Below are 24,546 nucleotides of genomic sequence, written 5' to 3'. Positions count from 1 at the left end.
GCTTCCTGGAATTAGTGGTGCTGATTTTGGGGGTGTTTCCTTAGCTGATTCAAAATAGAAACAGAAAGGCAAAAGTGTTTGTGCATGTCATTTAAAAATGTCTTTATAGGAAAAGACATTAAGATAATACCTTACACTGTGAATACCTCACATTGTGTACGGGGCTTTGTGGTTTTCAAAGCACTGAAATACACATTTTCTCATGTGTACCCTATGGCATCCCCATGAGGTAGGCAAGGCAGAGCTTGTCATTCATTTCCCTTTTAGAGATGATGTAACTGAAGTTCAGAGAGATGAGATGAGTTTTCTTAAAGTGGCGATGGATGAAACCCAGAGCCTTTAACTCTGGGCTGCTTTCTGCTTCATTGTCCCGGTTCGAGTGTAGTGAGGTCATTCTTATCAAGTGCTATCAAGATTATATAGAGTTGCAATAAACCTGAAAATGCTCCCCTTTAGTTTTCTTTTTTCCATTGGTTAAAAAGTTAGCTATGATTTGATATTCACTTGTTTCTCCCCAAGTATAAGCAGCAATGAATCTCTAAAACTTTCTGTTAAATTAGCATGTGTTTAAAAAAAATCAAATGTCAAAGTACTTCCTGAAACTTGCTTTAATGAACAAGAGAAGTGAAGGTAAAATTCCCTTTTTTGCATGAGGTAATTAGGAAACAGGAGGCACGAACTCGCTATAGGAATTTAAAAAGGAACACTTGTACAAATTGGTACAATTGATGTACAAATTGGATGAATATATTAAAGAAGGTTTCATGCTGGTGGAAATTGTAAGTGATTAGGTGTATCAATTGTTTCTGGTTTGCATGGAAACCTAATCTGTTCCATGAGTTGGATCCAAGGAAGATATATATTCTTACACACCAAGAAACAAAAACATGAGTTGAATTTCTCGTTTGATGGCATAGTGCCTTTATCTAGGAGCTCAGCTGCATCCTCAGAATATATGACATAAGAATAGAAGATGCTCTTGACCTTCTTAATGATTAGGAATCAGCTCTGCTTGCTTAGAGGGTAGGGAGGACTGAGTTCTCTTTGGCAAATATCTTTGAGTCTCTTAAGCACATGGCACCAAATACACTCAGTGCTGTATTACTTGATCTCATGTACCAGGGTATGAGTTGTTGTTGTTGTTGTTCAGTCGCTCAGCTGTGTCCGACTCTTTGTGACCCTATGAGCTGCAGCACGCCAGGCTTCCCTGTCCGTCCATCTCCTGGAGCCTGCTCAAACTCATGTCCATTGAGTTGGTAATGCCATGCAACCATCTCATCCTCTGTTATCCCCTTCTCCTCTTGCCTTCAGTCTTTCCCAGCATCAGGGTCTTTTCCAGTGAGTTGGCTCTTCACATTAGGTGGCCAAAGTTTTGGAGCTTCAGCTTCAACATCAGTCCTTCCAATGAATATTCAGGGTATGGGTTAGATGACATGTGTTTTGAAGCCTGTTCTTTCCTTCACGGTACCTGGTTGCTTAGGTGACAACGTCTAAGTGAATTGCCTGCTTCCTGGCAGTGTTTTGAAATGCCTGCTTTGAAGGACGCAGAAAGTCTTTAGGTTTGGACAGATGACCCCCTTGATTCTCCATCTTTGACGGTTGTTTTTTTCGTCTACATCATCTGCTGATGTTACTCGTGTGGGTGCTAAAGTTGACTTTGATTTATACTCCAGATACAGATCAGTTTGTACTCTTTCAGGATACTCATAGCTATGAATTCTCTATCTCCATGAAAGTCTGCATACCGTCTATGACTGTCATGTTATAAATATGACAATTTGCTCCCACTCGATAAACAAGGTTAGAAGTGAAATCACTAGCATGGCAAGTGAGATGGAATAAGCTAGAGATTCTGTCTCTGGGTTTCTCTCACAGCCTTAATGCTGTTCATCTGGCCCTGACTTGTCCTGTGTGTGTTCCTTTTGTCTCTTCTGCTAGATTTTAAACCCCTGAAGGGCAGGTGTTGTATCTTATTAATCACCATGCTGGTGCCTGGCACATAATACGTGCTTATTACTAGGTACTTGGTCATATCTTAAGAAACTGAAAAAGTGGCTTTGCTCGAGGGAGAGGTGATTGCTTGTACTGTTGGTTCAGTGCGTTCCAAGCGATGCTGGCTGTCTTGGGGAAATCAGAGATGCAGACACTGAAGCTCCTTCCTTGAGGAACCACCGTCTAACTACATCACGTCAGTGAGAGCTCTTTGTAAACTGTGAAAGCGTGTGCAGACGGGTCATCCTGATGAGCCTTAACTTTAGTAAGGCTTGGGTGGCTAGGCTCTGCCAACTCCTCCCACATTTGTGAAGCCCCTACCACAACCCCACATACTTTACATGTCTGATGGCATAATCGTGACTAGATCATTCAGAGGATTAGCAGATTATCTGCCAGGCTGAGTGCTGCTACATAATTTGCTGGTCTTTGGTAGCTCTATTTTATTTTTAAAAGGTGGAGTGCTGAATAGATAAGTGAAATGTACTATAAAATATAGTATTATAAAGCAATAGAAAGGAATGCAGTAGTGGTACAAAACCAATAACTCTTGAAAACATTAGGGTAAGTGAAAGAACCTCGTCACAATAGGCCACACATTCTATAATTCCATTTATATGAAAAGTCCACAATAGGACAATTCGTAAAGTCTGTAAAGGTAGAAAGTAGATTAGTGATTGCTGGCAGGGATGGGGTGGGGGACAGAGAGTTACTGCTAATGAGTGTGGATTTCCTTTGAGGGCAGTGAAAATGTTCTTAAATTAGTTGTGGCAATGGTTGTACAACTCTGTGACTATATTAAAAACTGAACTGTAGACTTTATTTATTCTTTTGGCCATGCCACACGGCCTGTGGGATCTTAGTTCCCTGACCAGGGTTTGAACCTGTGCCCCCTGCATTGGAAGCAGAGTCTTAACCACTGGACCACCAGGGAAGTCCTCAAATTGTAGATTTTAAATGGGTGAATTGTATGGTGTGTGCATTGTGTCTCAATAAAGCTGTTAAAAAAATCAGCACATTGCCGGGACTTCCCTGGTGACCCAGTGGCTAAGAGTCTTCACTCCCAAAGGTAGGGCCTGGGTCCAATCTCTGGTCAGGGAATGAGATCCCGCATGCCACAACCAAGATCTGGTGCAGCCAAGTAAATAAATAAATAAGAAAATCAGTATATTGCCTTTCAGTCTGCAATCTTTGAGGGTTTTTTCCAGCAAATCAATCTAGAGTACCAAGTTTTTAACTCATCTTGATTTGTTTTGGGCCCAGAAGTCCTATGTCCTTAACCATGGTGACCATTCCTAATGAAAAATTGATCATAGAACCAGAGCCACCAGACTTGAGAGAAATCTATTTCTCCTCAACTTCATGCACAAGTCTTTTCAGGAGCCTTAGAAACTCATACTTCCAGAAATGTTGATTAGTGAGATATCCAATAAGAAATAACAGGGTACTGACAGCCCTGATTGTATAAATAGGCGTTTGGGATTGCGTTCATGGTTTGCTTGTCAGTACAAGAGAAATGTGTGATTATGTTGAATGATGGTTAATTTCCTTATCCACCCATTTTAAAAATAAAGATGTACGGCTGGGAGACAGGTGCCCAGGGAGGAAAGGAGCCCTGCAGCTTTGATAATGAACTCCAGAAAGGAGCAAGTTCTTACTGAGGAGCTAGCCATTTGAGTCCTAGCCCATGTCAGGCTGTGGCTGATGAGCTGGGGAACTGTGTCTAGTGCCGTACAGAGGATTTATCATTTATTTGTGTTTTGTGTGTGGACAACTTTCCCCCTCTTGGAAGATCACTGTACCACCTTCTCTGACTAACTTACTGTGTCAACAGTATTAGAGGAGCAGCCAGTGGAGTGTGTAGAGGTTGGGGAAGAGCTATGCTTTCTAGCTTTGTATGTGAACACTTCATACACAGATACTTCTCTTTGATTAAATATCCAGTGAAACCAATTCACATGAACTCCAATTAAACTTTAATGAACAAGTGGGTGTATTAATATCAGCTGAGTAATGCAGGCAGCATGGATTCCAGTAAGTGAGTCACTTCTCTGAGCAGCTCATTCCCCATGCACGGTTAGAGTTACTAGAAAGCTTCCAGCTATATTTGAGTGGATCTGGTCTGGGCCTTGTAATTCGAGTAATCCTTGGGGCTTGTTATTCATCTCATGACAAAACCACAGTGATCCAGACCTCTGTTTTCAGAGCAAGGATTGGGGTTGAGGAGCCTTTTCAAACCGAGTGATTAGACTTTTCATGGAGCAGTGACCACCTGGACTTTCATATTCTCCATCTTCTTTTCTTTCTTAAACTGAGAATTCTTTTTCTCCTTAAACCCAGGGCCAAGTGTAGGTGAAGGGCAAGGCAGTGAAGGTGGAACCTCAGTTTTGAACTGAATTTAGTGCCTGAATCTCACTTTCCATCCCCATCTGCTGTTCTGCCTCAGGTCTCTAAGCCTCCCATAGTTACACCAGACATGGTGAGATGTGCTTGGCATGGTGAGCCTTTTTGAGCATAGACCCTGTTTATTCTAGAGAATGATAACTGTACCTACTTCCTGAGGACAATTAAACAAGCTAATGATCATAATACTCTTAGTTTCATGCCTGATAGCCTGATAGCTAATAAGTTCTCTGTAAATGCTGGTTGGGCTTCCCTGGTGGCTCAGATGATTAAGAATCTGTCTGCAATGCGGGAGACCTGGGTTTGATCCTTGGATTGGGAAGATCCCCTGAAGAAGGACATGGGTATTTGCTCCAGTATTCTTCGCTGGAGAATTCCATGGACAGAGAAGCCTGGTGGGGTACAGTCCATGGGGTCACAAGAGTCAGACATGACTGAGCGACTTTCACTAACTAACTAAACGCTAGTTAACTTGTATTAGGAGTACGTCACGGAGAAGTCAATGGCACCCCACTCCAGTACTCTTGCCTGGAAAATCCCATGGATGGAGGAGCCTGGTAGGCTGCAGTCCATGGGGTCGCCAAGAGTCGGACACGACTGAGCGACTTCACTCTCACTTTTCACTTTCATGCCTTGGAGAAAGAAATGGCAACCCACTCCAGTGTTCTTGCCTAGAGAATCCCAGGGATGGGGGAGCCTGGTGAGCTGCTGTCTATGGGGTCACACAGAGTTGGACACGACTGAAGTGACTTAGCAGCAGCAGCATATACATTACCATCTGTAAAATAGGTAGCTAATGAGGAGTTGCTGTGTATCTCAGGGAGCTTGGCCTAGTGCTCTGTGACAACCTAGGAGGGTAGGATGGCGTGGAAAATGGAAGGGAGGTTCAAGAGAGGGGGGATATGTGTATACCTATGGCTGATTCATGTTGATGTATGGCAGAAACCAACACAACCTTGTAAAGCAGTTATCCCCCAACTAAAAGTAAATAATTTTTTTTAAAAAAGGCAAAATAAAAAATGTTTCTAGAGTGATAAAGACCAAGAGAGAATGAGCAGTGAGGATTCAGGGAATGGAGAGATCTCTGAGGTTGGCAGCATCTGAGACGGCTGGGTGATCCTGGGATGGAGGTCAGGATTGGGCCAGGGAAGGATTTGAAAAGGTAATTTGAGGATGAATGAAGAGTGTTTGTGAAGGCAGAAGCCCTGATGTACCACGTGCAAGGTCAAGTATGTTCAGTGTGGGTTAGACTGGGGGATATGTAAGCGCTTGAAGGGGCTCATTGAGACTGAATCTAGCCTCTGCCTTGGCTCTTAAGCATCAAGTCAGCACCATTTGTTCTTCTGCTTCCTGTTCTTGTGTTTCATCTAGAAACCAGTTGAAGGTAATGCCTTGTTAGGCAGCTGGAGGTAAAGACTAGTTGGAGAATGAGCTATAGGCCTGTTAGCTCAGTGTACTTGCGGTAGGGAGGGTATTCTTTCCACAGTCAGATATATCCCAAGACTGGGAGGAAGGGCCTGAGTTGCCCATGGCCAGTTTCTTCTCCAGACTCAATAATTAGATAACTCACCCATTCTTCCCTGTGGACAAGGGCAGGGTAGGGAGAGGTCAACTTGAAGAGGCATGGAACAAGGTAAAAGAGAGATGTTCTGCCACCTCCTCCGCCTCTCAACCCAAATTACAGTACTTTTTTTTTTTTTTTTTTAGGGGCAATAGTAGGAGGTTGGAAGGAAGGACTGAGATATATTGTGAAGTGAGGGTCAGTTCTCTGAGCTGAGAATGATATAATTCAGCCAGCCAGGCTGGTTATTTATTCAGGAAACACCGATGGAAGGACACACTTAGATAACTCAAACTCAAGGTCCATCAGTCACAGAATCAGCCCCCATCTCAGAGATAGCAACCACTCCTCAATGTAAAACCTCAAACTTCACATATGAATGTCAGATTTTTGCTTTCCACGCAGACTCCTTTCCAGAGAATGTCATAGGATAAGGAAATTCACAGAGTAAAGGCCTAACTTCTATGATGGTAACAGAGGTAGGAGAATCTAATTAAACAGTTAACTTGCATATTTGGAATTTTGGATAAAGCAGAAGGGATCCATGCAATTAAGATTTGAATAGGTTGATGACGCAAGTTAGAAACTAGATGTTACTTATTGAAAACAAAGGAAATGTACAATAGATTTTAAATATGTCAAGTCATTAATTAATTTAGCAATTGGAGTTAGGCATTTCATTATTTGGCAACTGCTTAGTATATTTCTTTTTCATACTGTGGAGAGAAGTCTGTTTTTCCTACTTTACAAATGAAATGATAGACAAATATGGAGATCATATCCTAGGACGCTTGGACTAGGTTTCATCGGCTAGGTCAATCCTTTGTTTAATATCGGGTGTTCATATTGAAGTGAAACAATAGAATTGTTTATAGGGACTCATAAGACAAATGAATTGGACTTGGTTTTGACATCCAAAGGCAACAGGGAGGTGTAAGTAGCTAAGCACTCTACCTTGTTTTGGCTGAAGAGATTTGTCAGAAATTTAGTGGCCATGATGGATTATAGATTATACATCTTTGATTTGGGGGCCGATGACAAATTCCTTCCCATTCAGGGTTCATCCGGATCCTGATGTTGTTACAGCAATATTTAAAGACGTGCTCAGAGGATATGCTCATCTATTCTTATCTCCTGTCTGTTTTCAAGATAATAAATGGAATATATTGTATAGACTGATTAATTAGGTTTCTTGCGGTGAATACTTTTTGCAAACCCAACCCCGCAAAACCTGAATCCTGTCCAAATTTCCCTCTTTATCTCACTCCAGATCTCCTAAGCGGGCTCTTTTCTGGAGGCCTTTGACAGGACAGACTGCTCTTCCCTTGGGGTATCTGCATGTTACCCTGGTTACTCTCTGGTCTTTGTTTTTCTCCCTTGGTCCACTATGAATGCAAGTTACCTATGGGCTTGATCCTCCTGGGGGACACCTGCCCAGGTACCCCGTAGCATTCCTTCCCATTGGTTCTCCTGAGTTCCCGTTTGGTGACTGCTCCCTACAGCAGTAGTTTCTCACCTGAGTTTATGGATCAGTATCGCTTAGGGAAGTTTTACCAGAATTCAGATGTTCAGGCTTCATTCCTAAATCTTCAGGTGTGGACGTGGGCATTTCCATTTTGAAAACCTTTTTGGGTAATTCCAGTTTTCAGAAATCCTGAAATGTACTCTTTTCAGTTTACTTATGTTGTGCAGTGCTTCAAATAGAAGCTTTTAAAAAGACTTCTAAGTCATGGGTTCCAGGATGGGAAGGGCAGACTCAGGACATGAAAAGAGAGTCAAGGAAGCTGGAGAGGAAGCTGACGATGCTACGAGGGAACTGAAGCTCAGTGCCCTGACCATCCACTTCTTTTATCCCCCAGGCTTTGCCCATTATATTTATTTTGGCCAACAACATTCTTGTTGTTTCCACACGTATGTGCTATGCGTTCTCTTTTAAAGTTTTCTTGGCAGGGGGACTGAGGTCAGGAGTTTTTAGCTCATCCCCACTAAAAATGAGGCCAGTCATGAGATTCTTCTGTCTTACTCTATAGGTTCCAGCCTTTCTACAGAAACTCACTCTCTGTTCCTGCCCCAAGGCCCTAAGCAGAGCCAGCCTTTTTCTTTATATATTCCTCATCTAACTAATCTGTCTTTAACAATACATCAGGTTTTGTCAGAATCAGTTAATTCTTTAGTAAAATATCCAGAACAGACAGACTGTGATGGTTTGCTTACTGGTGGAGGTGAAATGGAGGCCAGTGTTCTTTCAACCAGCATTTTACTCTCCTTGGGACTTTGTGAGTGTAGTATGTGGAATCAGTGACTTTTCAGTCATATCTTCCATATTTTGAGTGCAGGGTTGATCATACCACCTGACTGGGGAGCACCTCGTCAGTAAATTCTAATGGAAAAACCTTGTGTGATGAACGGGCAGGAAGGCATCACAGTGGCACTGTGAGTCATTCCAAGACCAGCAGGATTTGAGCTGTGGTGATTCTCCAATGCTGACTCGAAGCCTCCCTTAGCATTCTGTCATCTTAAGCAGCTTTCGAATCCTTGTCTCAGATTTCTTTATCTAGGTCAGACCACGTCTTTTAAAAAATTGTGTCTGTACATGTCCTTCATAGATCGGACTGGTCCTGCTAGGATAATTGGCTTTATAGGCTTTGAAAATAGCAACAGTGGGGCGTTTTGTTGTTCTTTTTTTGTAAACTAATTTATTTTAATTGGAGACTAATTACTTTACAATATTGTAGTGGTTTTGCCATACGTTCACATGAATCTTAGGTGTACATGTGTTCCCCATCCTGAACCCCTCTCCCACCTCCCTCCCCATCCCATCCCTCAGGGTCATCCCAGTGCACCAGCCCTGAGCACCCTGTCACATGCATCAAACCTGGACTGGCGATCTGTTTCACATATGATAATATACATGTTTCAATGATGTTCTCAAAAATCATCCCACCCTCTTCCTCTCCCACAGAGTCCCAAAGTCTGTTCTTTACATCTGTGTCTCTTTTGCTGTCTCACATACAGGGTTATCATTACCATCTTTCTAAATTCCATATATATGTGTTAGTATACAGTATTGGTGTTTTTCTTTCTGGCTTACTTCACTCTGTATAATAGGCTCCAGTTTCATCCATCTCATTAGAACAGATTCAAATGCATTCTTTTTAATGGCTGAGTGATACTCCATTGTGTATATGTACCATAGCTTTCTTATCCATTCGTCTGCTGATGGAGATCTAGGTTGCTTCCATGTCCTGGCTATTATAAACAGTGCTGCAATGAACATTGGGGTACACGTGTCTCTTTCAATTCTGGTTTCCTTGGTGTGTATGCCCAGCAGTGGGATTGCTGGGTCATATGGTAGTTCTATTTCCAGTTTTTTAAAGACTCTCCACACTGTTCTCCATAGTGGGTGTACTAGTTTGCATTCCCACCAACAGTGTAAGAGAGTTCCCTTTTCACCATACCCTTTCCAGCATTTATTGCTTGTAAACTTTTGGATAGCAGCCATTCTGACTGGTGTGAAATGGTACCTCATTGTGGTTCTGATTTGCATTTCTCTGATAATGAGTGATCATCTTTTCATGTGTTTGTTAGCCATCTGTATGTCTTCTTTGGAGAAATGTCTATTTAGTTCTTTGGCCCATTTTTGGATTGGGTCATTTATTTTTCTGGAATTGAGCTGCATGAGCTGCTTGTATATTTTTGAGATTAATTCTTTGTCAGTGCTTCATTTGCTATTATTTTCTCCCATTCTGAAGGCTGTCTTTTCACCTTGCTTATAGTTTCTTTGTTGTGCAAAAGCTTTTAAGTTTTGTTGTTCTTGAACAGATTTCTCTTCTCACTCTGGGATGAGGTATTAAGGAGCCAAGGTATGCTTGTATGTGAAGTTTTATTTATTTATTTATTTTTGATAGAATGTTGACATTTTGGGGTTAGGAGGAAAGCAGGACAGTATTAGAACTCTTTTGGAAAAAAAAAAAAACAAACCATTCTGCCCCCATCCCAAACAATACTCTTTTCCTGAGATAAATGAATGGATCTTGTAAAGAAGGTGGTAGAGCACTGAGGCACCCTGAGTTGGGTCTGCTCTGCCCCATTTTGCTGCATGAGTTTGACTTCTTGCTGTCGGTGGGGATTCTCGAACTCATCTCTCTGAGTTGTTGAAGGGATCAGATGAGTTATAATCCATATGAAAATGGTCTGTAAACAGGAAAATCAAACCTTTCCTATTTGTTACTTAGCACAGGTGTTGGACCTCTCCCTAAAACAAAAATAAATCATCCTTTCTTTTTAAGTTATAAAAGTTATAGACACTTATTTTAGAAATTTAAAATACAGAAGAGTATGAAGAAGATAATTAAAACCCCTATAACCCATCATCCAGAGATAACCATCTTCCTATTTTACATGCATAACCACTCTTCTGTTTTTAAAGGATGGTCATGTTAAACATGTTTAGTTGTATATGTTTCTGTTACATAATGTGTGCATTTTCCTGTGTCATTAATCATTTTTTAAAAGTACACATTTTAATCACTGCTTATTAGTGCATTATGTGAATGCTGTGTTTGCATTTATTATGATATATTTGACCATTGTTTCTATTATTAAGTGCTGACTGTTTATCAAGAAGAAAACTTGCTTAAAAATAAGGCAGGCATCTTTGGCACTGTTTTTTATAGTAGAAGAATTTGGCGTATTTTACTTCATCCTGTATTAACATGCATAGGGCTAGAGTTTAGTAGTACTTTTAGTTAAGATCTCAGTTTTAAAGTAAAGTTACACCTGTGGATAGTTAATTTAGAGAAAATTCTGACAGTAATAAAGTCTGTTAGGCCAAGTTCTCTTAATTAATATTAATTAGAGAAACATTGAAACACAATATGGGTAGTCTTGTGATTACACTGCATTAGATAAGTTGTTTGATGTCTTTTAAAATGTTTATTTTCTCTCATTAGGAGGATGTGGTCAATTTGTTTTACCCAAAGGATTCATTTTCCATTGCTGGGCATATATATAATACTACAGTTAGCACAGGGCTTTCCTGGTGGCTTAACAGTAAAGAATCCACCTGTAATGCAGGAGTCGCAAGAGGCACAAGTGCTATCCCTGGGTTGGGAAGGTCCCTGGAGGAGGGCATGGCAACCCACTCCAGTATTCTTTCCTGGAAAATCCTCACGGAAAGGGGAGCCTGGCAGGCTACAGTCCATGGGGTCACAAAGAGTCAAACACAGCTGAAGTGACTGAACACCCATGCAGAGTTACCACATACTGGGATGTGATGATGAAGAGAAACCTCTGGATACTTTTAAAAATGGAAAGTTAAAGAACAGTGGACTAGATAGAGAGTTTTGCTAGTATTTCAGTCCTGAGATTGATCTTTTTGTCATGGCTTTATCTCTTTGCCTCTGTTTATGCATTCCATGTCTCTGTGTAGCCTCTTGTCATCTATGTTTGCCTGATCCATGCCTTTCTTGGTCTATGCCCCTCCCCATCCATCCTCCCGCTTATCCATCCAATCATCTATCAAATCATCTATCCCCTGGCCGTTCTTACCTACCCCTCTCATTTATCTCTCTCTGTCTTCATCAGTCATCTTTGTCCATCTATTCGATCATCCATATCCATCTGTAAAGTGAATGGTGACTATTCTGATGGAAACATAGGCATTTCTTTGTTGCATTTTACAAAGAGAATCACAGGAACCAAGGGCATAAGAACCAGAAAGTGAAAATGACTAGAACTCAATCCTTCTTTTTTATCACCTTCAAACCAGAGGCGATGTTCAAAACTGACCTGATTACTTATTCTATGATGTTTATCAGGAGTTTCTTAGTATATTACATTCTGGGGAATATTGTTTCAATTAATATTTTACTAGAAATCAGTCACCAGGAGATAGACTAAACAAGAACTATATTACAGCTTTTGAGTAGTAAATTCAGAGGGAACAGAATTTTCTTGAGTTTGGACTAAATGTCAAAGATGTGCAAATGACGTCTTTCCAAATTTATTGGCTTAATGAACGTGCTGTAACATTTTTAGGGAGTTTAGATATACCAAACAAGGGTATTTTGAGATATGAAGACCTATGTTGCACTTGTTATTTGATAAAATGGAAAGAACTACAGTTACTGAAACCTATTTTCTGCTGATTCTGAGAAAGCTGCTGTGCACTTAATTACCTTCTACAGATAGTGATGCAACTTGTATTCTTCCCATTTTGTGGAAAATAGGCAGAGCTTTCTTGAAATTGAGACTTGTTTGACTCAAACTGTTATTCTTTGCAGTAAACTGTACTGACATTGTCCCGAAGACTTGTAAAACCTTAGCTGTATATCAGCTCTCTGTTTTTAAATTTTATACTAACTCATCCAAAAGGTGAACCGTGAACTTTCAGATGTTCAAGCTGGTTTTAGAAAAGGCAGAGGAACCAGAGATCAAATTGCCAACATCCGCTGGATCATCGAAAAAGCAAGAGAGTTCCAGAAAGACATTCATTTCTGCTTTATTGACTATGCCAAAGTCTTTGATTGTGTGAATCACAATAAACTGTGGAAAATTCTGAAAGAGATGGGAATATCAGACCACCTGACCTGCCTCTTGAGAAATCTGTGTGCAGGTCAGGAAGCAACAGTTAGAACTGGACATGGAACAACGGACTGGTCCCAAATAAGAAAAGGAGTACGACAAGGCTGCATATTGTCATCCTGCTTATTTAACTTATATGCAGAGTACATCATGAGAAATGCTGGGCTGGAAGAAGCACAAGCTGGAATCAAGATTGCCAGGAGAAATATCAATAACCTCAGATATGCAGAGGACACCACTCTTTTGGCAGAAAGTGAAGAAGAACTAAAGAGCTGCTTGATGAAAGTGAAAGAGGAGAATGAAAAAGTTGACTTAAAGCTCAACATTCAGAAAACTAAGATCATGGCATCCAGTCCCATCACCTTATGGCAAATAGATGGGGAAACAGTGGAACAGTGGCTGACTTTTTTTTCCTGGGCTCCAAAATCACTGCAGAGGCTCCAAAATCACTGCAGATGGTGATTGCAGCCATGAAATTAAAAGACGTTTACTCCTTGGTAGGAAAGTTATGACCAACCTCGACAGCATATTAAAATGCAGAGACATTACTTTGTCAGCAAATGTCCATCTAATCAAGGCTATGGTTTTTCCAGTGGTCATGTATGGATGTGAGAGTTGGACTATAAAGAAAGCTGAGCATCGAAGAATTGATGCTTTTGAACTGTGGTGTTGGAGAAGACTCTTGAGAGTCCCTTGGACTGCAAGGAGATGCAACCAGTCCATCCTAAAGGAGATAAGTCCTGGGTGTTCATTGGAAGGACTGATGTTGAAGCTGAAACTCCAGTACTTTAGCTACCTGATGCGAAGAGCTGACTCATTGGAAAAGACCCTGATGCTGGGAAAGATTGAGGGCAGGAGGAGAAGGGGACGACAGAGGATGAGATGGTTGGATGGCATCACCGACTCGATGGACATGGGTTTGGGTGAACTCTGGGAGTTGGTGATGGACAGGGAGGCCTGGCGTGCTGTGGTTCATGGGGTCGCAGAGTCGGACACGACTGAGTGACTGAACTGAACTGAACTGAACATCCTCTGAAATTCTATAGTTTTCAATTCTTTTCTTGAAAGACGAACAGGTTTGCATATAGACATAATAAAGAAGACAGTTCTGAGGATGTGGATGTAAGACTAAATCTATAAACTTGATTTTGGTGTTTGACAGGATGGGGTTTTCCTCATGTGCAGCTGTGTGTTTGTATTTCACTTAACTTGAGTCTTAATCAGCTTGATTCAAAAGACACAAAGTTCCCATCTACAAGGTGCATCTTATGGAGGCAGACAAACCAATGAAATATAATAACAACTCTCATCAAACTTTTGTAAGCTCTAGAAAGCCAGAAAAACACAGTTATTGTAATATATTTTGCCAGACCAGCTGTTATGATCACAAGTGGGCCTGAAATAGTCATGACTTTTGAAGACACAGCAAATTTATTTTAGTTCTTAAATTTTCCATAGATTTGAAAGCTTATCCCCTTTCTTTTTATCTTGCTAAACTGTAACATTGCTAATAACATTCTGGAAATTATTAATTAGTAATGTTTTGACATAACTAGGAATGAAGATAGAAACTGGGTAAAAGAGGCTGTGTCATAGGACCTGCCTTACATGATCTTATTCTCACTTTCCATCTTCATTTTATTCTCACAGCATTTATTAGTTGCCTACTGTCTACCAGGCACTGGTATATGGGAAGGATATACTAGAACAGGGGTCAGCAAACTTTTCTGTAAAGGAACAGGTGGTAAATACCCCTGTGGTCCATGTGGTCTTTTTGCAGCTTTTCATTTACACAGTCAATGTGTAAAACACTCAACTCTCCCATAGACAGCATGTAAACAACTGAGTGTGACCAAGTTTGAAATAAAACGTTTTACAGAAACATGCAGTGAGCCATATTTGGCCTATGGGCCACAGTTTGCCAACTCTGGTATTAGAATGCCTATGAAATAGTGAACTTTGTCTTGCTCATTGCCCTGTCACCAATGCCTGGAACAGTGCCTGGCATATGGTTGATGCTCAATAAATATTTATTGAGTAAATGAAGTAATGAATGAATGGCTGAGACTCACTCTGTCATCTCTAGGAGTTCATAACCCAAGAGAGGAGTCAAGAAATATATGTATAAGAGTAGTGGAATCAGGTGGTGTTTACACTGGATCCTGAAGAATAGGTAAATGCATGCTACCAGCCAGAGATGGTGAGAAGCATGCTGCAGGGAGAAGAAACATACAACATAGACAAGAAGCAGGACATTTGTGATGAATACTGAGTAGTTTAGATACTCTGTAATAGGATTTCCCTGGCCTGCTTGTTGATCAAAATCACTTGTTATTAATAATATAGGTTTCATATAAGGCAAGTTTGGCCAATATTTGTTTATGAATAAAGGTTTGCCAGGAAGTAGTTTTTTGGGTGTTGACATGGGAAAGGTATACTGGGATCATTTCTGATGGGAAATGAACTTTCATTTTTCTTTCCAGAAGAACCAATATTGACTGATGGTAGCTGGACCTAGAATTATCCTCTACTTTCTGTCCGTAGAATGGAGGGGGAACTCTGGTAGATATCCACCATGCTTGTGTGTCCAGCTTCATATGTCCCCTATTGATGTTATAGGAGTACTCCGGCCTTTATAATGGAATGACATGCAGTTCAGTCCGTTATGTAAATTATAGTGAGACTATCAAATTCTGCATAGCTACTAGATTTGTTGCTTTTGAATTCTTGAGTGGCAGACATCTGAAAAGGCAAATTTATTCAAATAGCACAGTAGAGAACTTGCTTTCTCTTGCTGTAACTTCAGCTGAGAAGGCCATTTTAATTGAATGCCCAGTTTTGTAGACTATGACCACTGGGAGGGCCGTATGTCTCTTTAATGATGGGGAAACAACTAAAACATAGACAGTTTCTTGCTTAAGTTCTATCACAAAATTACTGGCAGAACCAGGAGTAATGCAAATATCAAATTATTCAATTTAATTTTCTTGTCACAGTGCCATGCCACATTATCTATAAAGGTCCTAATTTGCATAATTTCTCTTCCCCATGAATCTCATAGCCTTTTGCCTATACCTGTTCAGTGCTGCTAATCATCAAGTTATCTCTTAATATCTTCTCTTGAACCCGTATCTCACTGTTACCCCAAATAAAGACTGAGCTCTGTTTCCCTGGAGAGCTTAACATATTTCCTGGCACTTTAGCATGTATTCAGCAAGTAATTGTAGACTTGAAATATCTTGAGCATCTTTTCCTTTCTTGTATGTTTTGATTCAAGTTTCTGTGTAGTTATATTGTCAGGAAAGTCAGACTTCTCCAGAATTGCTAAAATACAAAGATATTTTCTCTTAAATTTTCTTTAAAAAAAAAGTTGAGTTTCCTATTATAGCTGAGACCTTTCTTAACAGCTCTTTTGATAGTTAAATGTCAGCAACTTCAAAAAAGAAATGTCAGTAAATTATCAGAGAAAGAAATTGCATATTTATTTGGGTATATATATTTTAATTGACCACTTAAAATAAAAGATTATAGCAAACTCCTGAGAAATTTCATATCTTTCGTATTTCTCTCAACTGCCAAAACTTTTTTGCTTGTATATCTTAGGAGACTTAATTTTTATTTCTTCTGCATTATGATTATATATGTATATTTGTCTCTCCCAGTAGATGGTGAGCATCTTGAGTCAAAGCTTTAACAAAATTAATCTCTGCATCTTCACAAAGCATGATCTGTAGGTGCTCACACTCCAGATACATTTATTTAAAGAAACATGGATAGAAAATGATCAATCTTATCTTCACCCATTCATTTAATTCGCTCTTATTTTGCATCTGACTTTGTGCCATGCTTTGTGCTTAATATTGGTGGTAAGGCTGGATTGGGAGATCATAGAAAAGTGAATAAAAGATAGTTCTCTCTCTCAGGGAATTCTAGTTTGATGGGAATGTTGGCAAATAACACATAAATATAGTATGATGGAATCTGCAGCCAGGTTAATTCTGACAGGGTGAATCAAGGGAGGCTTTAGCAAAGAGAAAGTATTTGAGATGAAACTGGATGTGTCTCGCTCTTGCATTTTGTGTTCAGTTGCTTCCATCCTGTTTGACTCTTTTTGTGACCCTTTAGACTATAGCCTGCCAGGCTTCTCTGTACGTGGGATTCTTCAGGCAAGAATACTGGAGTGGGTTGCCGTGCCCTCCTCCAAGGGATCTTTCCAACCCAGGAATTGAACCTGTGTCTCCTGCATTGCAGGCAGGTTCTTTACCCAGTGAGCCACCACTGGTTTTGATCCTTGTCAACACAACACATACAAACACACACACATACACACAGTGTGATGGCTGTTGTTTTTCTTTTCTTTTTTTTGCAATCTGGCTGTAGATTTAAGAGTAGTACTATCTTTATATGGGACAAAAGGTAGAGAGGAGCAGGTTTTATTGTGTAACCTGCAGGTTTCTCAAAGTCCAAAAGACAGAGATGTCCTTCGTCATCCGTGGTATGGACAGTAAGGACATTGGCCAGAGAGAGGTTATCCTTTCTAATGGTATTCTTTCCAAGAATTTTTCCATCTAGTTTTTGTTCTTCCTGATAGTTAAATTACACTAAATCATTCCCTAGGTGAAGGGCACATTGCGTGTTGGAAGAAATTTCGGCTTTGACGTCATAAGGTTCTGATTCCATACCTAACTTGGCCATCTATTATTGATGTGACCCAAGACTGTTTCCTATCCTTTCCAAGGTTCAGTTTCCTCATCTTGAAAATGGTCGTAATGGAAAGTACTCTCCAGAGTTGTGGGATTAAAGGAGCTAATGTTTGCCAGGCTCTTATTTCAGTGCACAGAATATGAGAAGACACTAGCCTACAGAGCCAGGTGAATCATGTAAAAGAGGGAGCCAATGATGTTAAATTTTCATGCTTTTGATGCATACCCTTGTTTTGACAGAGTTCAGTGGCAGAGATCCTTGACTTCCAGAAAGAAATGCTTCCAGTCCCTTTGCTTGAAACACAAAGCCCTTTTATCTAGTTTTACTTTTCCCACCTTAGAATCTTAGGTACTGGACACACTTTGTTTTCCTTTTTATTGTAGGGAAGACAGCCATGCAAGCAGGCCACTGGCCACTGGCCACTGGCCTTTAGCCACAATCTGAGCATGTATCTTTGGGAGAGAACTTGTGTGTGGTTGGGGACTTGGAGAACTTGAGGGGGATGTCTCTGAGAAGGGTGGCAGCTGTCTGGACTGCTCAGTTATTGCACATAGGAATGCAGGATCAGATTTTTTTTTAACGTGAAGTGTTTAGGTTTTCAATTGTTGGCAACTGATTCAAATATTTTAAAATATGGCAAGAGACACTTCCTTATGGAAGGAGAAAAAAGCCACTTACGATCTCACTCTGTAACATCAACTTTGGCTGAAAACAATGACAACAGCAAAGTGCTTGAAAAGTCCACACTGTACCTGGCAAACAGAACCCATCTAAGGACCAGCTTTGACCTCCCGCCCTCCAGTTTGCATCTTCTATGCGTATTTTTAACCAATAAATATAACAGTAAGTAATGGCTAACACTTCCTGAGTCTTTTCCATGTTCTAGGTGCTCTTCTATTAACTTTGCATGTATCATTTAATTCTTATAATAAATCAGAGGTATTCTTATTGTTGGGGCTTGCCAGATGGCACAGTGGTAAAGAATCCACCTGCCGATGCAGGAGATGCAAGAGACCCTGGTTTGATCCTTGGGTCAGGAAGACTCCTTGGATTAGGAAATGACAACCCACTCCAGTATTGTTGTCTGGAAAATTCCATGGACAGAGAAGCATGGTAGGCTACACTGCTTGGGGCCACAAAGGGTCGGACATGACCGAGTGACTCAGCACTCTTACTATTATTATCCCAATTTGTAGCTAAGAACACTGAGGCTCAGAGAGATTAAGTATCTTTCCTAAGATCACACAGATCATATGTAAGAGGTATTTTTTTTTTTTAAGCTTCAGATCAGTGATAGAGGTAGAAGCAATATAGATAACAGCTTCTTTCTCCACATCAAGCATTCTGTACCCTGTTTTAATTTTCTTTAGACATTAATTACTCTCTGAAAATTATATGTTCATTTACCTCTTTGTGAATATTTTGCCTTCACTATTGGGATGTCAGCTCCATGAGTTCATGAATTTAATTGGGTTTTGGTTTTGTTTGTTTTTTGCTATATCCCCACTATCTAGATTACTATCTGACACATTGTAGGTACTCAGGAAAAATTAATTTGAATGGATCATTGCAGGGTATTTACATTCTAGTGAAGAAGACAGATAATACCTACTTGGTTCTATGAGAGAAGCTGAAAACAGGGATGGCCATGCTGACTTCATTAAAACTTGGAATACTGTTGTTTATCTCTTAGACATTGTTAGGATAAATTGTCTTGACACATTGCGAATAGACTGTGGGGCATTTTGCTCATGTGCTGTGTTGGACTGGATCCCTTTTGTGCTGTGTGTGTGGGTATGTAAGTAAGTGTAAACTGAGTCACAGATAACCCTTACTTTGCCCTTTTTGGGTATAGTTTCTTAGTGAGATAGCTAGGGATTACAAGCAGGGCATTCTAAAGTTTGTTACCCGAAGAACAGTCCATAGAACAGGTTCATGATTGTTGGTAGACGTTTACCTAGTCTACAGGGAATTCGCATATACTCTTCTCTTTCTAGGAAAGCCAACTTCTATAGGTCACTCTGCCCCCACCATCTGTAAGCAGTAGTTCTCAGCCTTTATTCCTCACAGACTCATATGCTAGATAATGTTCCTGTGATAATTATACCATGAGCTGTTATCAAGGGAAGGCAGGCTGAGGTTACATGGAATAACTAGAGACCTAACTATAACTTTGCCTCTTGTTCTTCCCCTTAAGAAAGTCATTGGGAGTATGCTTGATAGTATCGTAGGGATTACCTTGATAGAGCACTAGTTTCTAAATAAAAACAATTTATTTGGAACTTTAGGATTTTAACAGTGACAAGTAACTTGCTTGTGACATCCGACAACAGATGGACCCTGGTGATAGTGAAAATACTTAAATTTCTGGAATGGCCTGGACACTCAACCTTCAAAAGCGACCGTGACAGAAAGAGTTATGCTGTCAAGTACAGCTTTGCTGATGGAATCAGAGCCTGTCAAGATGAAGATGAAGCAGCTTAAATCCAGCAATGGGCAAGGGATTGAGGGAGATTCTGAGCTTCTCTTAACAGGAAGTGGAAGAGAGAGTGGAAGAGCTCTTGTTTCCCAAAGATAAAACTTGGCTTGAGTACCTGCTCTTGCTAGTTCTTGCTGTGGGCTTCTGGGCAGTTCACTTGCCCTTTCTGAGACTAAGTTTCTTCTAATAAAAGTGGAGCTGAGTTAGAAAAGGAGTCTTAATATGGAAAAATGTTAGTTTCTCAGTTGTATCTGACTCTTTGCGACTCCATGGACTGTAGCTCGCCAGGCTCCTCTGTCCTTGGAATTCTCCAGGAAAGGATAGTGGATAGGTTGCCATTCCCTTCTTCAGGGCATTTTCCCGACCGGTTGCAGGCAGATTCTTAACTGTCAGAGCCGCCAGAGAAGCCCCAATATGGAGTGCTGCTGCTGCTGCTGCTGCTAAGTCGCTTCAGTGTCTGACTCTGTGCGACCCCATAGATGGCAGCTCCCTGGCTCCCCCGTCCCTGGGATTCTCCAGGCAAGAACACTGGAGTGGGTTGCCATTTCCTTCTCCAATGCATGAAACTGAAAAGTGAAAGTCAAGTCGTGCAGTCATATCTGACCCTTAGCGACCCCATGGACTGCAGCCTTCCAGGCACCCGGTCCATGGGATTTTCCAGGCAAGAGTACTGGAGTGGGGTGCCATTGCCTTCTCCGAATATGAAGTGAGGGAGAGTAATTTTGGCGCCCCCTATTTCCCAGGCATAATTGGATGGTTAAGTTCATGTGAAAGAACTTAGTGAGATAAAGCAGTACAACCAAGGTAAGGATGATGATGAAGGGAATGGTGACAGCAGTGGTTTTTCTCCTCTTGTAGATGATATGCCCCTGCTTTTTCTGTGCAAATGTAGTCAAAAGTGAAGGCTGAGAGGACTTTGGGGGAAAGCCAAGAAAAGTAAGGCGGGACTGGACTTTCTTCTGTGCTTCTCCAGAAGAGTTATACTCTGTGAAGTCTGAAGATACAAATTGGTCTATCTGTTTCACAGTTGAGATTGTTTAATGCAATAAACTGGGTCTGAATAGGCTCATGGCTGCTATAATATTCATGAAAAGTGCCATGTCTTAGGTGGCCTGGTTGTTTTGAAAATGGGCTGATTTTGACAAAGGGGAAAAAATTGGGATTCGTTTACTGTAAGTTGCAAGTAAGAAACAACAGAAAGTTGAATATTAGAAGAACTTGGCTATCGCAAAAACCACACACTTTCACATCAGTAAAACATGGAGTTCTGATCTGAGTGGAATGTGAAACTCCTTGTAGACCACAGAGAGTAAAAAGGAGTACTTTTGTTTCATTATTAATACCATTGTCCTTATTTCTCTAAATGAGAATTGATAATAACCATAATAGAATCTTTCTCAAAGACCCAACACAGAAAGAAAAAATAAAACGAAATAAACAAACAAAAACCTCACCACCACCATCACCACTAACAAACCCCAGTGTGCTGAAGATGCATGGTCTCTAAGTAGCCATTGTTAAGTCATCATGTTCTAGGGGAAAGGGGCTGCATTTCTTTTTTTTTTTCTCTTTTTTTCCCTTTTCTGGCAGACTGGCCAATTTGGCCTTCTGTAACACTGGAAGAAGGCCAGTTTTGTCCTCTAAAGTGCATGGGCATTTGACACAGATGATTTTGTGTGTATTGGTACTATTCACGTTCACGAAGAAAGAGAGACCAGGGATGCTGGATTGAAGGGTGTGCTTTCGAGTAGAAAGGGAGCTCTTTGGAGATAAAACAGGTGTCCTTTAAAAATCACAGGCTGGTGGAGTTGAGGGAAAGAGGCCCATTTCTTGCCGACACATGACATGTGGTGGAAAATCCATGGAATGGAGGTCAATAGTCTTGAGTGTTCATCCCCTGGGGCTGCCACTTAACCACAGCTGAGCTCTCTTCATTTCTCACCGAAATGGGGACCTCGAAATGGATATTTTCCAGTCATTCTCCTGACTAGTATTTAAAATTGGTGACTATTTATTCAACTCTTGCTTCATGGGGAGTTGGGGTGTAGTGGCCATGAGAAGAGAAGCTGAGGCCAGGGGATGGGGGTGGGTATTGGATTGAATGAATGTGGTTGAGCAAAACAGCACTAGAACAATTATTATTTTTATTGTTATTATTAATTCAAGAACAATCTTTGTAGTACAAAGAGTACATTTATTGAACATACAATCCTTGCCAGACCTTCGGCTAAGGCCTTTATACTTGTTATCTTATTTAATTTTCACCACAACTCTGTTGAGGTGTGAATTTTAGCTTTCTGTTTCACAGCTGTAGAAACTGAGGTATTGCAAGAATAAAGAACTTCCCCAAAGTCAAAGCTATTAAGTAGCTGCTTTAGGGTTCAAACTCTGACACCTCTATTGTTCTCGTTTGCCTCTGCCAGATTCAGTTGCAGAGTTGGAAGGTTGCGCGTCATCTAGCAGGCTTCCTTCCCCTCCATTTGAAGTTCTCATTGATGCATTGTTAGTCTGACTTTCTTTAAAGGAAACTAAAAACTAATTTGAGTGATCAATGCAACAATATAGTGCACAATTAAAAAGTTACATAAATGCATATAATGAAAAGCAAATCGTTGTCTTAAGGTCTCATCTCTTTGACTCCACCAAGAGGCAAACACTGTTATCAGTTCCTGTGTCTAGAAATAAACTGGGTACAGATAAACATATATGCATTTATATTGTTTTATATCCCAGTATATATAGAATATTTACACAAAAGGGAGCATACTATGCAGATTATTTGGCACCTTGCTTTTTCATGTAATACATCTAGATGACCATTTCTGTATCAGTATCTTATAGATTTAATTTACATTTCTATTGTTTAGTAATTTGGGACATTTCACATAGGCCATCCCCACTGTATTTCCTTTTCTTGAACTGCCTTTGCCTCACTTTCTATTGGGTTGTTGGATTTTTGCCTATTGATTTATTATGTTAAGTGTTCATTTTGAACCCTTAGTCTGTGATGCTGCTGCTGCTGCTAAGTCGCTTCAGTCGTGTCCGACTCTGTGCGACCCCATAGACGGCAGGAGTCGCTTCAGTCGTGTCCGACTCTGTGCGACCCCATAGACGGCAGCCCACCAGGCCCCGCCGTCCCTGGAATTCTCCAGGCAAGAACACTGGAGTGGGTTGCCATGATAGGAGGAGCAAAAGCCTGCCGTTTTGTATTTGTCTTTTTAACTTGCAGATCAGAATTTTAAATATATGTATATAGTCAGTTCTATCTTTTGGTTTTATGGTTTTTAGGTTTTGTGTAGAACTTCAAACTGCCTTTTCCACTTATTTTTAAAAATCTTCTAGTTTTCCTTCTAGTTGTTTCATCTGCTCTCTCTCTCTCTGTCTGTCTTTCATCACCAACTCATTGAAATTACATTTTGATAAAAGATGTGAGGTAGGGATCCATTTTTATATTTTTTTCAGATCCACCTGTCCAAAAGCTATTTATTGAATTGTCTATCTTTTTTTACACTGATATGAAAAGCCACCTTTATTATATATCAAATTCTTTAATGCTTAACTGCTTAAATGTTTAATACTTAGGAATTTCCCTCATTTGGGGGGGTCTTCTGTTCCATTCATCTGTCATTTCATGCATCATTATCAATTACTGTACCTGTATAATGTTTTATTTTCTAATGTGCTACTTCACTCTCATTAAAGCCTTTTTCCCCAAGTTTTTGTCTTTTGTCATTTGTTTATTTTTCCATGAACTTTAGAATGAACTTGTTCAGTTCTAAAAATAATGTCCTGTTGACATTTTCATGGGAATTGCCCTAAATTTATTCATTAGCATCGTACATTATGCATTATAAAGATGTTATTTCCTGTTCTTAGAACACTATGCCTTTCCATTTGTTGAAGTCTTTTATTGTCCCAAAGAGCATTTAAATTTTTCATGTATACCATGCATGTTTCTTCTAGGTTTGTTTTCCTAGGTATTTTCTGTTTGTCCTAGTTAATGAAATTATTACTTATACCATCTAGCTAGTTGTGTGTGTGTGTGTGTGTAGCCTCTTGATTTCAGTACTTTTTTGTACCCAGCCACTTTACTCAATTCTTTCATTGGTTGAAAAATTGAATTTTTTCTAGTTTCGAGTTATGTAATCATATCATCTGCCAATAATTTACCTTCTTCTTTCTAATTTTTATAACTCTTATAGTTTTTTTTCTAATAATACTGTTCATCCTTATTCTGAGAATGTTTTCTTATTTTTGTTTGTTTAAGTTGAGGCTGGTTGTTAAATGTTTGTCTAATACTTTTTTGGAAACTATGGAAATAACCACACATCGTCTCCTTTTATCTATTCTAAGAAAAGAGATTTTGTCTTTTTTATCCTATAAATTTGATGAATATACAAATGCATTTTTCAAACAGGAAACCATGCTACTGTTTTTGGAGTAACATCCACTTGCTAATAGTTTGTGTACTATTTATTTTATTTTTAGTGTTTTTAGAATCTGGAGCTCGATTTATTAACAATTTTGCAGTTTTCCTAAGTGAGATGATTTGAAATTATGTTTTTGTGTATGTGTGTCTATTTGCAAAGTGAGATTCTATTGTTAGTGTTATGCATATTCAGTTCCGTTCAATTCAGCTGCTCAGTCCTGTCCGACTCTTTGTGACCCCATGGACTGTAGTATGACAGTCTTCCCTGTCCATCACCAACTCCCAGAGCTCGCTCAAACTCATGTCCATCGAGTCAGTGATGCCATCCAACCGTCTCATCCTCTGTCGTCACCTTCTCCTCCTGCCCTCAATCTTTCCCAGTGTTTGGGTCTT

General features: G+C 40.1%; 1 protein-coding gene across 10 annotated transcripts in view; it reads left to right on the top strand.

Annotated features, from left to right (window-relative positions):
- LPP (LIM domain containing preferred translocation partner in lipoma) overlaps positions 1–24,546 on the top strand; it is a 758,565-nt gene that overhangs the window by 129,784 nt on the left and 604,235 nt on the right. The gene's annotated exons all lie outside the window — the stretch shown is intronic.

Source organism: Bos indicus, chromosome 1 (genome assembly GCF_029378745.1).
Source record: "Bos indicus isolate NIAB-ARS_2022 breed Sahiwal x Tharparkar chromosome 1, NIAB-ARS_B.indTharparkar_mat_pri_1.0, whole genome shotgun sequence".
In the NCBI taxonomy this organism is placed as follows: Eukaryota; Metazoa; Chordata; class Mammalia; order Artiodactyla; family Bovidae; genus Bos; species Bos indicus.
Note: the sequence above shows the minus strand (reverse complement) of the source record. Positions and strands in the feature narration are given on the sequence as shown.